We start from the raw sequence: 14,304 nt of genomic DNA, 5'->3' as shown, positions 1-14,304 counted from the left end.
AAAGCTCAACTGGGCTACTACATTTTGCAGTGATACTGTGGCATCAGTAGCTCCCCTAAATCATGGTGTAGAGAAATTGTAAAAATGACTGTGGAAGAGGGAATCACCAGCTGGAAGCCAGGTCTCCATCACAACCTTAAGAATAGGTTTTCCTTCTTTATCCTTGTCTTCTCTTGTTAACTTAATTTTCAATGTTTCCAAAAGCTTGTGCATTTCTTAAAGTTCACGATGGTATCAAACAGCTTGAAAATGGAATCAAGGATGTAAGTGATGAAGGCATGTTCTTTGTCAGGACTTAGCAGTTGCCCATTTTTTTGGTCTTTTTGTTCAAGAAGTTCTCTCCCCACAACTTGTTCATGAGCTTGCCAGCAAGAACCTTGAACATACTAGTATAGATGCCAGTAAACTCTTTCATGGAAAAAGCCTAACTATGGACACCTGAACCAAAGCCAACAAAGCCTTTACTAGGATCGACTCGCATCCTGCCCTAAAAGAGATAAAGCAATTTGTAACATCACTTATTTAGATTTAAATACATTTCAAGTTATTACCAGATATGGTTCAATTATAATTTTTGAAATGCATTATACATTTATTTTACCTACCTTGATATTACGCCATCAAGAACTATACTACTTATGTTTGTAGATACACTGGCATTTGTTCAATTAGGATTTTTGAAATGCATTATACATTTAATTTACCTACTTTGACATTATACCATCAAGAACTGGGCTACTTACATTTTGCAGTGAAACTGTGGCATCAGTAGCTCCCGTAAATCATGGTGTAGAGAAATTGTAAAAATGACTGTGGAAGGGAGAATCACCAACTGGAAGCCAGGTCTCCATTACAACCTTGAGAAGAGGTTTTCCTTCTTTATCCTTGTCTTCTCTTGTTAACTTAATTTTCAATGTTTCCAAAATCTTGTGCATTTCTTCTTTCTTAAAGTTCACGATGGTATCAAATAGCTTGAAAATGGAATCAAGGATGTAAGTGATGAAGGCATGTTCTTTGTCAGGACTTAGCAGTTGCCCATTTTTTTGGTCTTTTTGTTCAAGAAGTTCTCTCCCCACAACTTGTTCATGAGCTTGCCAGCAAGAACCTTGAACATACTAGTATAGATGCCAGCAAACTCCTTCACGGAAAAAGCCTAACCATGGAGACCTGAACCAAAGCCAACAAAGCCTTTACTAGGATCGACTCGCATCTTGCCCTGTACGAGATAAAGCAATTTGTAACATCACTTATTTAAATTTAAATACATTTCAAGTTAGTAGCAGATATAGTTCAATTATAATTTTTGAAATGCATTATACATTTATTTTACCTACCTTGATATTACGCCATCAAAAACTGTGCTACTTATGTTTATAGTTACACTGGCATTTGTTTAATTAGGATTTTTAAAATGTATTATACATTTACTTTACCTACTTTGACATTATACCATCAAAAACTGGGCCACTTACATTTTGCAGTGACACTGTGGCATCAGTAGCTCCCCTAAATCATGGTGTAGAGAAATTGTAAAAATGATTGTGGAAGAGGAATCACCAGCTGGAAGCCAGGTCTGCATCACAACCTTGAGAAGAGGTTTTCCTTCTTTATCCTTGTCTTCTCTTTTTAACTTGATTTTCAATGTTTCCAAAAGCTTGTACATTTCTTCTTTCTTAAAGTTCGTGATGGCATCAAATAGCTTGAAATTGGGATCAAGAATGTAAGTGTTGAAGGCATGTTTATTGTCAGGACTCTTGGTAGTTGCCCATTTTTTGGTCGTATTGTTCAAGAAGTTCTCTCCCCACAACTTGTTCATGAGCTTGCCAGCAAGAACCTTCTACATACTAGCATAGATGCCAGCAAACTCTTTCACGGAAAAAGCCTAACCGTGGAGACCCGAACCAAAGCCAATTGAGCCTTTACTATGATCGACTTACATCTTGCCCTAAAAGAAAAAAAAAGCAATTTGTAACATCACTTATTTAAATACAATTCAAATTAGAAGCAGATATGGTTCAATTATAATTTTTGAAATGCATTATACATATAATTTACCTACCTTGACATTATACCATCAAGAACTGGGCTACTTACATTTTGCAGTGACATTGTGGCATCAGTAGCTCCCCTAAATCATGGTGTAGAGAAATTGTAAAAATGACTGTGGAAGAGGGAATCACCAGCTGGAAGACAGGTCTGACTCTCAACCTTGAGAAGAGGTTTTCTTTCTTTATCCTTGTCTTCTCTTGTTAACTTGATTTTCGATGTTTCCAATAGCTTGTGCATTTCTTCTTCCTTAAAGTTCACGATGACATCAAATAGCTTGAAAATGGAATCAAGTATGCAACTGTTGAAGGCATGTTCTTTGTCAGGACTTAGCAGTTGCCCATTTTTTGGTGTTTTTGTTGAAGAAGTTCTCTCCCCACAACTTGTTCATGAGCTTGCCAGCAAGAACCTTGAACATACTAGCATAGATGCCAGCAAACTCTTTCAAGGAAAAAGGCCAACCATGGAAACCTGAGCCAAAGTCAACTGATCCTTTACTAAGATCGACTCACATCTTGCCCTGAAAGAGAAAAAGATATTTGTAACATCACTTACTCAAATCCATTTCTAAAATTGACTCGCTTCTTGCCCGAAAAGAGATTTATAACATCACTTATTCAAATACATTTCAAGTTAGTAGCAGACATGGTTCAATTATAATTTTTGAAATGCATTATACATTTACTTTACCTACCTTGACATTATGCCATCAAGAACTGTACTACTGATGTTTGTAGTTACACTAGCATTTGTTCAATTAGGATTTTTGAAATGCATTATACATTTAATTTACCTACTTTGACATTATACCATCAAGAACTGGGCTACTTATGTATGTAGTTACACTGGCATTTGTTCAATTAGGATTTTTGAAATGCAATATACATTTAATTTACCTACTTTGACATTATACCATCAAGAAATGGGCTACTTATGTTTGTAGTTACACTGGCATTTGTTGAATTAGGATTTTTGAAATGCATTATACATTCAATTTACCTACTTTGACATTATACCATCAAGAACTGGGTTACTTATGTTCGTAGTTACACTGGCATTTCTTCAATTAGGATTTTTGAAATGCATTATACATTTAATTTACCTACTTTGACATTATACCATCAAGAATGTGCTACTTATGTTTGTAGGTACACTGGCATTTGTTCAATTATGAGTTTTGAAATGCATTATACATTTAATTTAATTTATCGAGGATGTAAAGCATGTGTACGTGTAGGAAGAGAGGAAAGTGATTGATTCTCAGTGAATGTAGGTTTGCGGCAGGGGTGTGTGATGTCTCCATGGTTGTTTAATTTGTTTATGGATGGGGTTGTTAGGGAGGTAAATGCAAGAGTTTTGGAAAGAGGGGCAAGTATGAAGTCTGTTGGGGATGAGAGAGCTTGGGAAGTGAGTCAGTTGTTGTTCACTGATGATACAGCGCTGGTGGCTGATTCATGTGAGAAACTGCAGAAGCTGGTGACTAAGTTTGGTAAAGTGTGTGGAAGAAGAAAGTTAAGAGTAAATGTGAATAAGAGCAAGGTTATTAGGTACAGTAGGGTTGAGGGTCAAGTCAATTGGGAGGTGAGTTTGAATGGAGAAAAACTGGAGGAAGTGAAGTGTTTTAGATATCTGGGAGTGGATCTGGCAGCAGATGGAACCATGGAAGCGGAAGTGGATCATAGGGTGGGGGAGGGGGCGAAAATTCTGGGGGCCTTGAAGAATGTGTGGAAGTCGAGAACATTCTCTCGGAAAGCAAAAATGGGTATGTTTGAAGGAATAGTGGTTCCAACAATGTTGTATGGTTGCGAGGCGTGGGCTATGGATAGAGTTGTGCGCAGGAGGATGGATGTGCTGGAAATGAGATGTTTGAGGACAATGTGTGGTGTGAGGTGGTTTGATCGATTGAGTAACGTAAGGGTAAGAGAGATGTGTGGAAATAAAAAGAGCGTGGTTGAGAGAGCAGAAGAGGGTGTTTTGAAGTGGTTTGGGCACATGGAGAGGATGAGTGACGAAAGATTGACCAAGAGGATATATGTGTCGGAGGTGGAGGGAACAAGGAAAAGAGGGAGACCAAATTGGAGGTGGAAAGATGGAGTGAAAAAGATTTTGTGTGATCGGGGCCTGAACATGCAGGAGGGTGAAAGGAGGGCAAGGAATAGAGTGAATTGGAGCGATGTGGTATACCGGGGTTGACGTGCTGTCAGTGGATTGAATCAAGGCATGTGAAGCGTCTGGGGTAAGCCATGGAAAGCTGTGTAGGTATGTATATTTGCGTGTGTGGACGTATGTATATACATGTGTATGGGGGGGTTGGGCCATTTCTTTCGTCTGTTTCCTTGCGCTACCTCGCAAACGCGGGAGACAGCGACAAAGTATAATAAAAAAAAAAAAAAAAAATTTAATTTACCTACTTTAACATTATACCATCAAAAACTGGGCTACTTACATTTTGCAGTGATACTGTGGCATCAGTAGCTTCCCTAAATCATGGTGTAGAGAAATTGTAAAAATGACTGTGGAAGAGGGAATCACCAGCTGGAAACCAGGTCTGCATCACAACCTTGAGAAGAGGTTTTCCTTCTTTTCAGTGTTTCCAAAAGCTTGTGCATTTCTTCTTTCTTATAGTTCATAATAGCATCAAATAGCTTGAAAATGGGATCAAGGATTTACAGGACTCTTGGCTGTTTTTGTTGAAGAAGTTCTCTCCCCACAACTTGTTCATGAGCTTGCCAACAAGAACCTTGAACATACTAGCATAGATATCAGCAAACTTTTTCACGGAAAAAGCCCAACCATGGAGAACTGAGCCAAAGCCAATTGGGCCTTCACTAGGATCGACTCACATCTTGCCCTAAAAGAGAGAAAGCAACTTGTGACATCACTTATTCAAATACTTTTCAAGTTAATAGCAAATATGGTTCAATTATAATTTCTGAAATGCATTATACATTTACTTTACCCACCTTGACATTATGCCATCAAGAAATGTGCTACTTATGTTTGTAGTGATATTGTGGCATTTGTTCAATTAGGATTTTTGAAATGCATTATAATTTACTTTTCCTACCTTGACATTATGCCATCAAGAACTGGGCTACTTACATTTTGCAGTGACACTGTGGCATCAGTAGCTCCCCTAAATCATGGTGTAAACGTAGAGAAATTGCAAAAATGACTGAAGATGCTTTGGTTGTCCAAAAATAGCTGGGGTTCTCAATCTCCTACTCACTGTCAACACTGGCTACATCTGATGTTCACAGATCTCCAACACCTTCTGTATAATATCCTTCATTCTGAAATTTATGACAAACACAAAACGTTATTTCTTACTAACAGAAAAGGCAAGAAATGTATATACAAGTATTCTTTTCTTTTTCTGCAAAACAGTGATTTTTTACATGCAGGCTAAAAAAGGCACTTCTGGATTGAGAGGTAGGGGCTAAAGCCCTGCCCATATATATGTCATTAGATATTTGGATATTTCAATCACATCAGACAGTTGTGTATTCCTATCCAGCCAAATGCCAAAATGAATTCATAAATACTAATATGCTGATAAAGAAAAAAGGGACGTGTACTTACATACTTACATAGCTAAAATCTGGTAATAGAAATTATCCATGGCACCAGTTTTTGCTCCAAAATTTCATTGTAAGTCAGGTCTATCCTGCTCATGACTACCTAGTCAGAAATAATGTTTCAAATAAACTTACCAAACCACTTTCCGAATGACTTCAATGGTTTGGCTTTAACTTCAAAAGGAGATATATAGTTCCATAAATCTTATTGGTCTGAAAATCAAATTTCTAAAGAAAAGTGCTAAGAGATGCCAGTAATATATATGAGGTTACCTCACACCAAAATGCATTTTATAAGAAAGTTTTAATATTTATTTTATTTGCTTTATTTATTTTGCTTTGTCGCTGTCTCCCGCGTTAGCGAGGTAGCGCAAGGAAATAGACGAAAGAATGGCTCAACCCACCCACATACACATGTATATACATACACATCCACACACGCAAAAATACATACCTAAACATCTCAACGTATACATACATATACACACACAGACATATACATTTATACACATGTACATAATTCATACTGTCTGCCTTTATTCATTCCCATCACCACCCTGCCACACATGAAATAACAACCTCCTCCCCCCACATGTGTGCAAGGTAGCGCTAGGAAAAGATAACAAAGGCCACATTCATTCACACTCAGTCTCTAGCTGTCATTTATAATGCACTGAAACCACAGCTCCCTTTCCACATCCAGGCCCCACACAACTTTCCATGGTTTACCCCAGACACTTCACATGCCCTGGTTCAATCCATTGACAGCACGTCGACCCCGGTATATCACATCATTCCAATTCACTCCAATCCTTGCACGCCTTTCACCCTCCTGCATGTTCAGGCCCCAATCACTCAAAATCCCCTTCACTCCATCTTTCCACCTCCAATTTGGTCTCCCACTTCTCCTAGTTCCCTCCAACTCTGACACATATATCCTCTTGGTCAATCTTTCCTCACTCATTCTCTCCACGTGACCAAACCATTTCAAAACACCCTCTTCTGCTCTCTCAACCACACTCTTTTTATTACCAAACATCTCTCTTACCCTATCATTACTTACTCAATCAAACCACCTCACACCACATATTGTCCTCAGAATCTCATTACCAGCACATCCACTCTCCTCTCCACAACTCTATCCATAGCCCACACCTCGCAACCACATAACATTGTCGGAACCACTATTCCTTCAAACATACCCATTTTTGCTTTCCGAGATAATGTTCTCAACTTCCACACACACTTCAATGCTCCCAGAACTTTCGCCTCCTCCACCACCCTATGATTCACTTCCGCTTCCATGGTTCCATTCGCTGCCAAATCCACTCACAGATATCTAAAACACTTCACTTCCTCCAGTTTTTCTCCATTCAAACTTACCTCCCAGTTGACTTGTCCCTCAACCCTACTGTACTTGATAACCTTGATCTCATTCACATTTACTTTCAGCTTTCTTCTTTTACACACTTTACCAAACTCAGTCATCAGCTTCTGCAGTTTCTCACACGAATCAGCCACCAGTGCTGTATCATCAGCGAACAACAACTGACTCACTTCCCAAGCTCTCTCATCCACAACAGACTGCATACTTGCCCCTCTTTCCAAAACTCTTGCATTCACCTCCCTAACAACCCCATCCATAAACAAATTAAACAACCATGGAGACATCACACACCCCTGCCGCACAACAACATTCACTGACAATCAATCACTTTCCTCTCTTCCTACACGACACATGCCTTACATCCTCAATAAAAACCTTTCACTGCTTCCAACAACTTGCCTCCCACACCATATATTCTTAATACCTTCCACAGAGCATCTCTATCAACTCCATCATATGCCTTCTCCAGATCCATAAATGCTACATACAAATCCATTTGCTTTTCTAAGCATCTCTCATATACATTCTTCAAAGCAAACACCTGATCCACACATCCTCTACCACTTCTGAAACCACACTGCTCTTCCCCAATCTGATGCTCTATACATGCCTTCACCCTCTCAATCAATACCCTCCCATATAATTTACCAGGAATACTCAACAAACTTATACCTCTGTAATTTGAGCACTCACTTTTATCCCCTTTGCCTTTGTACAATGGCACTATGCAAGCATTCCGCCAATCCTCAGGCACCTCACCATGACTCATACGCTTCACATGCCTTGATTCAATCCACTGACAGCACGTCAACCCCTGTATACCACATCGCTCCAATTCACTCTATTCCTTGCCCTCCTTTCACCCTCCTGCATGTTCAGGCCCCGATCACACAAAATCTTTTTCACTCCATCTTTCCACCTCCAATTTGGTCTCCCTCTTCTCCTCGTTCCCTCCACCTCCGACACATATATCCTCTTGGTCAATCTTTCCTCACTCATTCTCTCCATGTGCCCAAACCATTTCAAAACACCCTCTTCTGCTCTCTCAACCACGCTCTTTTTATTTCCACACATCTCTCTTACCCTTACGTTACTCACTTGATCAAACCACCTCACACCACACATTGTCCTCAAACATCTCATTTCCAGCACATCCATCCTCCTGCGCACATCTCTATCCATAGCCCACGCCTCGCAACCATACAACATTGTTGGAACCACTATTCCTTCAAACATACCCATTTTTGCTTTCCGAGATAATGTTCTCGACTTCCACACATTTTTCAAGGCTCCCAAAATTTTCGCCCCCTCCCCCACCCTATGATCCACTTCCGCTTCCATGGTTCCATCCGCTGACAGATCCACTCCCAGATATCTAAAACACTTCACTTCCTCCAGTTTTTCTCCATTCAAACTCACCTCCCAATTGACTTGACCCTCACCCCTACTGTACCTAATAACCTTGCTCTTATTCACATTTACTCTTAACTTTCTTCTTCCACACACTTTACCAAACTCAGTCACCAGCTTCTGCAGTTTCTCACATGAATCAGCCACCAGCGCTGTATCATCAGCGAACAACAACTGACTCACTTCCCAAGCTCTCTCATCCCCAACAGACTTCATACTTGCCCCTCTTTCCAGGACTCTTGCATTTACCTCCCTAACAACCCCATCCATAAACAAATTAAACAACCATGGAGACATCACACACCCCTGCCGCAAACCTACATTCACTGAGAACCAATCACTTTCCTCTCTTCCTACACGTACACATGCCTTACATCCTCGATAAAAACTTTCACTGCTTCTAACAACTTTCCTCCCACACCATATATTCTTAATACCTTCCACAGAGCATCTCTATCAACTCTATCATATGCCTTCTCCAGATCCATAAATGCTACATACAAATCCATTTGCTTTTCTAAGTATTTCTCACATACATTCTTCAAAGCAAACACCTGATCCACACATCCTCTACCACTTCTGAAACCAGCACTGCTCTTCCCCAATCTGATGCTCTATACATGCCTTCACCCTCTCAATCAATACCCTCCCATATAATTTACCAGGAATACTCAACAAACTTATACCTCTGTAATTTGAGCACTCACTTTTATCCCCTTTGCCTTTGTACAATGGCACTATGCAAGCATTCCGCCAATCCTCAGGCACCTCACCATGACTCATACATACATTAAATAACCTTACCAACCAGTCAACAATACAGTCACCCCCTTTTATAATAAATTCCACTGCAATCCACCCAAACCCGCTGCCTTGCCGGCTTTCATCTTCCGCAAAGCTTTTACTACCTCTTCTCTGTTTACCAAATCATTTTCCCTAACCCTCCCACTATGCACACCACCTCGACCAAAACACCCTATATTTGCCACTCTATCATCAAAAACATTCAACAAACCTCCAAAATACTCACTTCATCTCCCCACATCACCACTACTTGTTATAACCTCCCCATTAGCCCCCTTCACTGAAGTTCTCATTTGTTCCCTTGTCTTACGCACTTCATTTTCCTCCTTCCAAAACATCCTTTTATTCTCCCTAAAATTTAATGATACTCTCTCACCCCACCTCTCATTTGCCCTTTTTTTCACCTCTTGCACCTTTCTCTTGACCTCCTGCCTCTTTCTTTTATACATCTCCCTCTTATTTGCATTATTTCCCTGCAAAAATCATCCAAATGGCTCTCTCTTCTCTTTCACTAATAATCTTACTTCTTCATCCCACCACTCACTACCCTTTCTAATCTGCCCACCTACCTTGCTTCTCATGCCACAAGCATCCTTTGCGCAAGCCATCACTGCTTCCCTAAATACATCCCATTCCTCCCTCACTCCCCTTACATCCTTTGTTCTCACCTTTTTCCATTCTGTACTCAGTCTCTCCTGGTACTTCCTTACACAAGTCTCCTTTCCAAGCTCACTTACTCTCACCACTCTCTTCATCCCAACATTCTCTCTTCTTTTCTGAAAACCTCTACAAATCTTCACCTTCGCCTCCACAAGATAATGATCAGACATCCCTCCAGTTGTACCTTTCAGCACATTAACATCCAAAAGTCTCTCTTTCGCGCACCTATCACTTAACACGTAATCCAATAACACTCTCTGGCCATCCCTCCCACTTACATACGTATACTTATGTATCTCTCTCTTTTTAAACCAGGTATTCCCAATCACTAGTCCTCTTTCAGCACATAAATCTACAAGCTATTCACCATTTCCATTTACACCACTGAACACCCCATTTACACCAATCATTCCCTCGACTGCCACATTACTCACCTTTACATTCAAATTACCCATCACTATAACCCAACCTCATGCATCAAAACTACTAACACACTCACTAAGGTGCTCCCAAAACACTTGCCTCTCATGATCTTTCTTCTCATGCCCAGGTACATATGCACCAATAATCACCCATCTCTATCCATTTTCTGTTTTACCCATATCAATCTAGAGTTTACTTTCTTACACTGTATCACGTACTCCCACCACTCCTGTTTCAGGAGTAGTGCTACTCCTTCCCTTGCTCTTGTCCTCTCACTAACCCCTGACTTTACTCCCAAGACATTCCCAAACCACTCTTCCCCTTTACCCTTGAGCTTCGTTTCACTCAGAGCCAAAACATCCAGGCTCCTTTCCTCAAACATACTACCTATCTCTCCTTTTTTCTCATCTTGGTTACATCCACACACATTTAGTTGTCTTTAATGTAATTATCTAATTTTCTAAATCTGTGACCCCATTCCCACCAGGAACTCCCATCAAGGGGGTGTCAATAGCTAGAGGGTCCCTTTATCACTGTCCTTAAGTGCCTCCCTTGCATACACCATTCTATGCATTCTTCCCCCTTTTCTCTCCTTCCAATACTATTCCACACTCTTTTTCAATGTCATAGGTGGTGTTCCTCTCACACCAACCTCTTTAATCACACTATTATACACTGTCCTTATACACCCCAATTTGCATTCTATACACCTACCCAAACTACCTCAAAGTATTAAGTTTCACTCTACAATTCATTCCCTGCCATACCAATCTCTCTCTCTCTCTCCAATACTAACTTTATTTCATCTACTATTCTATTTAGTATCCATTACTATTTCATCTACATGCTCCTCTCAACTAACTTACTTCCACAGGCTAAATACTTGACCTCTGACTCGTCCATGTTCATATTTCAGCTGCATGGGTCTGAGTTGGAAGGACTATGCTGTCCTTTAATCCTTTCTTCATTTCTATACTTACACCTTATTCTGTTTAGGGGCCCCAGTGACTCTTCTACCCTGTATTGCGCTCTCCCTTATCTGTCCTTCCATATCACCAAACCTGCTAAACTACTAAAATTGTCACCCTTTCCAGTCTTCCTGCTCCTGTATCTATAACAGTTTGGTACATTTTCTTCTCTCACTCTACAGGGCTTTGCAAAATCTATACTTTCACTCTGTTTCCTTGTGAACAACATTACTTATACTTGCATGAACACATCATAAAACACACTTATAACCTTCTGCAATTCCTCTTCATTCTCAACAAGCAACACAGTATCATCCAAAAAACAGGCTTAACACTAGCCACCATACCTCATCACCACACCATCTTAACACCCCTTTTCCCCAGTTTTGCTATCATCTCACTCAAAAAGCCATAGTGACATCACACAGCCTTACCTCAGAAACTTTTACTCAACTTTCCATCTATTCTTAAACATGTATTTGCTCCTCTATAGAAGGTTCACACATCATCCACCAGTTGTTCCCCTACCCCATATATCCTTAAAACACCCATAAAGCATTTCACACCATTCTTGTCACACACATTCTCCAGATCCATAAAAGCTGCATACAGCTTCTTACCTTAACTAGATACTTTTCCAATCATGCTCTATAAAAATTAGGTCCACACATCCTCTACTTTTCCTAAAATCCCCTTGCACCTCGCTTATTCTAAATTCAGTCACTTCCATCACTCTATCAATCAAGACTCTTGCATACACTTCTCCTAGCATACTTAACAGGCTTATTCCCAATTTTGCTACATACATCATTAACACCTTTCCCTTTCAATATCTACCTATATCTGATGCCTGTTCCCTTTTGGAACTCCCTCAAAGGGGTGGCCGCAGCATTAGTCTCCATAACTAGTGAACTCCAGTGCTGCTTCCTGGCTTTTAAATGCCTCACTCTTAACAGGCCACTGATGGGGGACAATTTGAGCATCTGCAGAGGCTCCTGCCTAACGTTCCTTCTAACTATTACTACATATATACACATGTACATACATATTCGTACTTGCTCACTTTCATCCATTCCTGGCAATACCCTACCCGACAGCAAACAGCATCACCAATCTATCTAAGTGAGGTAGCGCAAGGAAACAGACAAAGAAAGGCCACATCCACTCACACTCAGTCTCTAGCTGTCAAGTTAAATGCAACGAAACCACAGCTCTGGTCTTGTGCACCAAAACTGCTGACACACTCACTCAGCTCCTCACAAAACACAAGACTCTCATGATCTTCAATAATCACCCATCTTTAAAGCACCATCCATTTTCAGTTTTATCCAAATCAATCTAGAAATTACTTCCTTACACTCTTTCGCACACTCCCACAACTGCTTCAGGAGTAATGCTAATTCTTCCTTGGTTTTTGTCCTCTCACCAACCCCCGACTTTACTCCCACATTGATTCCAAACCATTCTTCCCCTTTACCTTGAACTTTGTTTCACTCATAGCCAGAACACTCAGGTTTCTTTCTTCAAACATACTACCCATCTCTCCTTTCTTCTCAACTTGGTTACATCCACACACATTCAGACACACAAATCTGAGCCTTTGAGGAGAATGAGCACTCCCCGCTTGACTCATTCTTCTGTTTCCTTTTAGAAACTGAAATACAAGGGGAGGGTTTCCAGGGCCACACTTCTGCCCCCTTTAGTTGCATTCTACAACAGTTGGGAATACAAGGGTAGAATTCTTTCTCTCCTACCCCAGTGTGTATGTATATTCCCTATCCCTGGGGAATGAGAAAATAATGTCCAAGTATTTACTGTGTATCATACAAGGCAACTAAGCAGAGCCAGAGTTGGTGACTGAAAATCCTCCCTTCCTGTTTTACTTTCCAAAAGAAGGAACAGTGCAAGGAGCCAAGAGTGGAATTTTCCCTCAAAGACTGTCATCTGTTCTTGACGCAACCTCCTTCACAGAGGAAATGGCAAGCATTTATGAAAAATAAAAAAATAGATATATCTTACCTCCCAGACCCAGGAGTCCCAGGAAGCTGGTCACACATACCAGGTGGGACTACAATTCGTAAAGTGTGATGCAAAGCGTGTCTCTTAGTGGGGTGAGCATACGGGAATTCAAAAGAGTTCAGTATTATTAGTATGGAAGTTGCATCTTGGGCATGATAAATCTTGTGGCAAGCTGAAATTACATTTGTAATAATTGAGTGACATTTGATACCCAAAATGTAGACATCTAAATTATTTCCAGATTTTTATTATTATTTTGCTTTGTCGCTGTCTCCCACATTAGCGAGGTAGTGCAAGGAAACAGACAAAAGAATGGATCAACCCACCCACATACACATTTATATACATACACGTCCACACACGAAAATATACATACCTATACATCTCAACGTATACATATATATACACACAGAGACATATACATATATACACATGTACATAATTCATACTGCCTGCCTTTATTCATTCCCATCACCACCATGCCACACATGAAATAACAACTCCCTACCCCCACATGTGCGTGAGGCAGCACTAAGAAAACACAACAAAGGCCACATTCGTTCACACTCAGTCTCTAGCTGTCATGTATAATGCACTGAAACCACAGCTCCCTTTCCACATCCAGGCACCACAGAACTTTCCATGGTTTACTCCAGACACTTCACATGCCCTGGTTCAATCCACTGACAGCACGTTGACCCCAGTATACCAAATCGTTCCAATTCACTCTATTCCTTGCATGCCTTACACCCTCCTGCACATTCAGGCCCCAATCATTCAAAATCTTTTTCACTCCATCTTTCTACCTCCAATTTGGTCTCCCACTTCTCCTCGTTCCCTCAACCTCTGACACATATATCCTCTTGGTTTCCTCATTCATTCTCTCCATGTGATCAAACCATTTCAAAACACCCTCTTCTGCTCTCTCAACCACACTCTTTTTATTACCACACATCTCTCTTACCCTATTATTACTTACTCGATCAAACCACCTCACACCACATATTGT

The 14,304-nt window shown here is 40.4% G+C and overlaps 1 long non-coding RNA gene across 2 annotated transcripts; it reads right to left on the bottom strand.

The window, feature by feature from the left end:
• Positions 1-26: 26 nt before the first annotated feature.
• On the bottom strand, positions 27-13,906 carry LOC139746223 (uncharacterized). Of its 2 annotated transcripts, XR_011712115.1 has the most exons (7): positions 13,296-13,906; positions 5,149-5,339; positions 4,493-4,897; positions 2,095-2,566; positions 1,473-1,945; positions 744-1,216; positions 27-487 (listed from the first exon to the last, which is right to left on the bottom strand). It is a non-coding gene; the product is annotated as an uncharacterized lncRNA (long non-coding RNA). The 2 variants fall into 2 exon arrangements; XR_011712114.1 differs by lacking the exon at positions 13,296-13,906 and having other exon boundaries at positions 5,149-7,776.
• Positions 13,907-14,304: the final 398 nt, after the last annotated feature.

This window comes from Panulirus ornatus, chromosome 64 (assembly GCF_036320965.1).
Source record: "Panulirus ornatus isolate Po-2019 chromosome 64, ASM3632096v1, whole genome shotgun sequence".
Lineage (NCBI taxonomy): Eukaryota > Metazoa > Arthropoda > Malacostraca > Decapoda > Palinuridae > Panulirus > Panulirus ornatus.
This window is presented reverse-complemented; position numbering and strand designations above follow the sequence as displayed.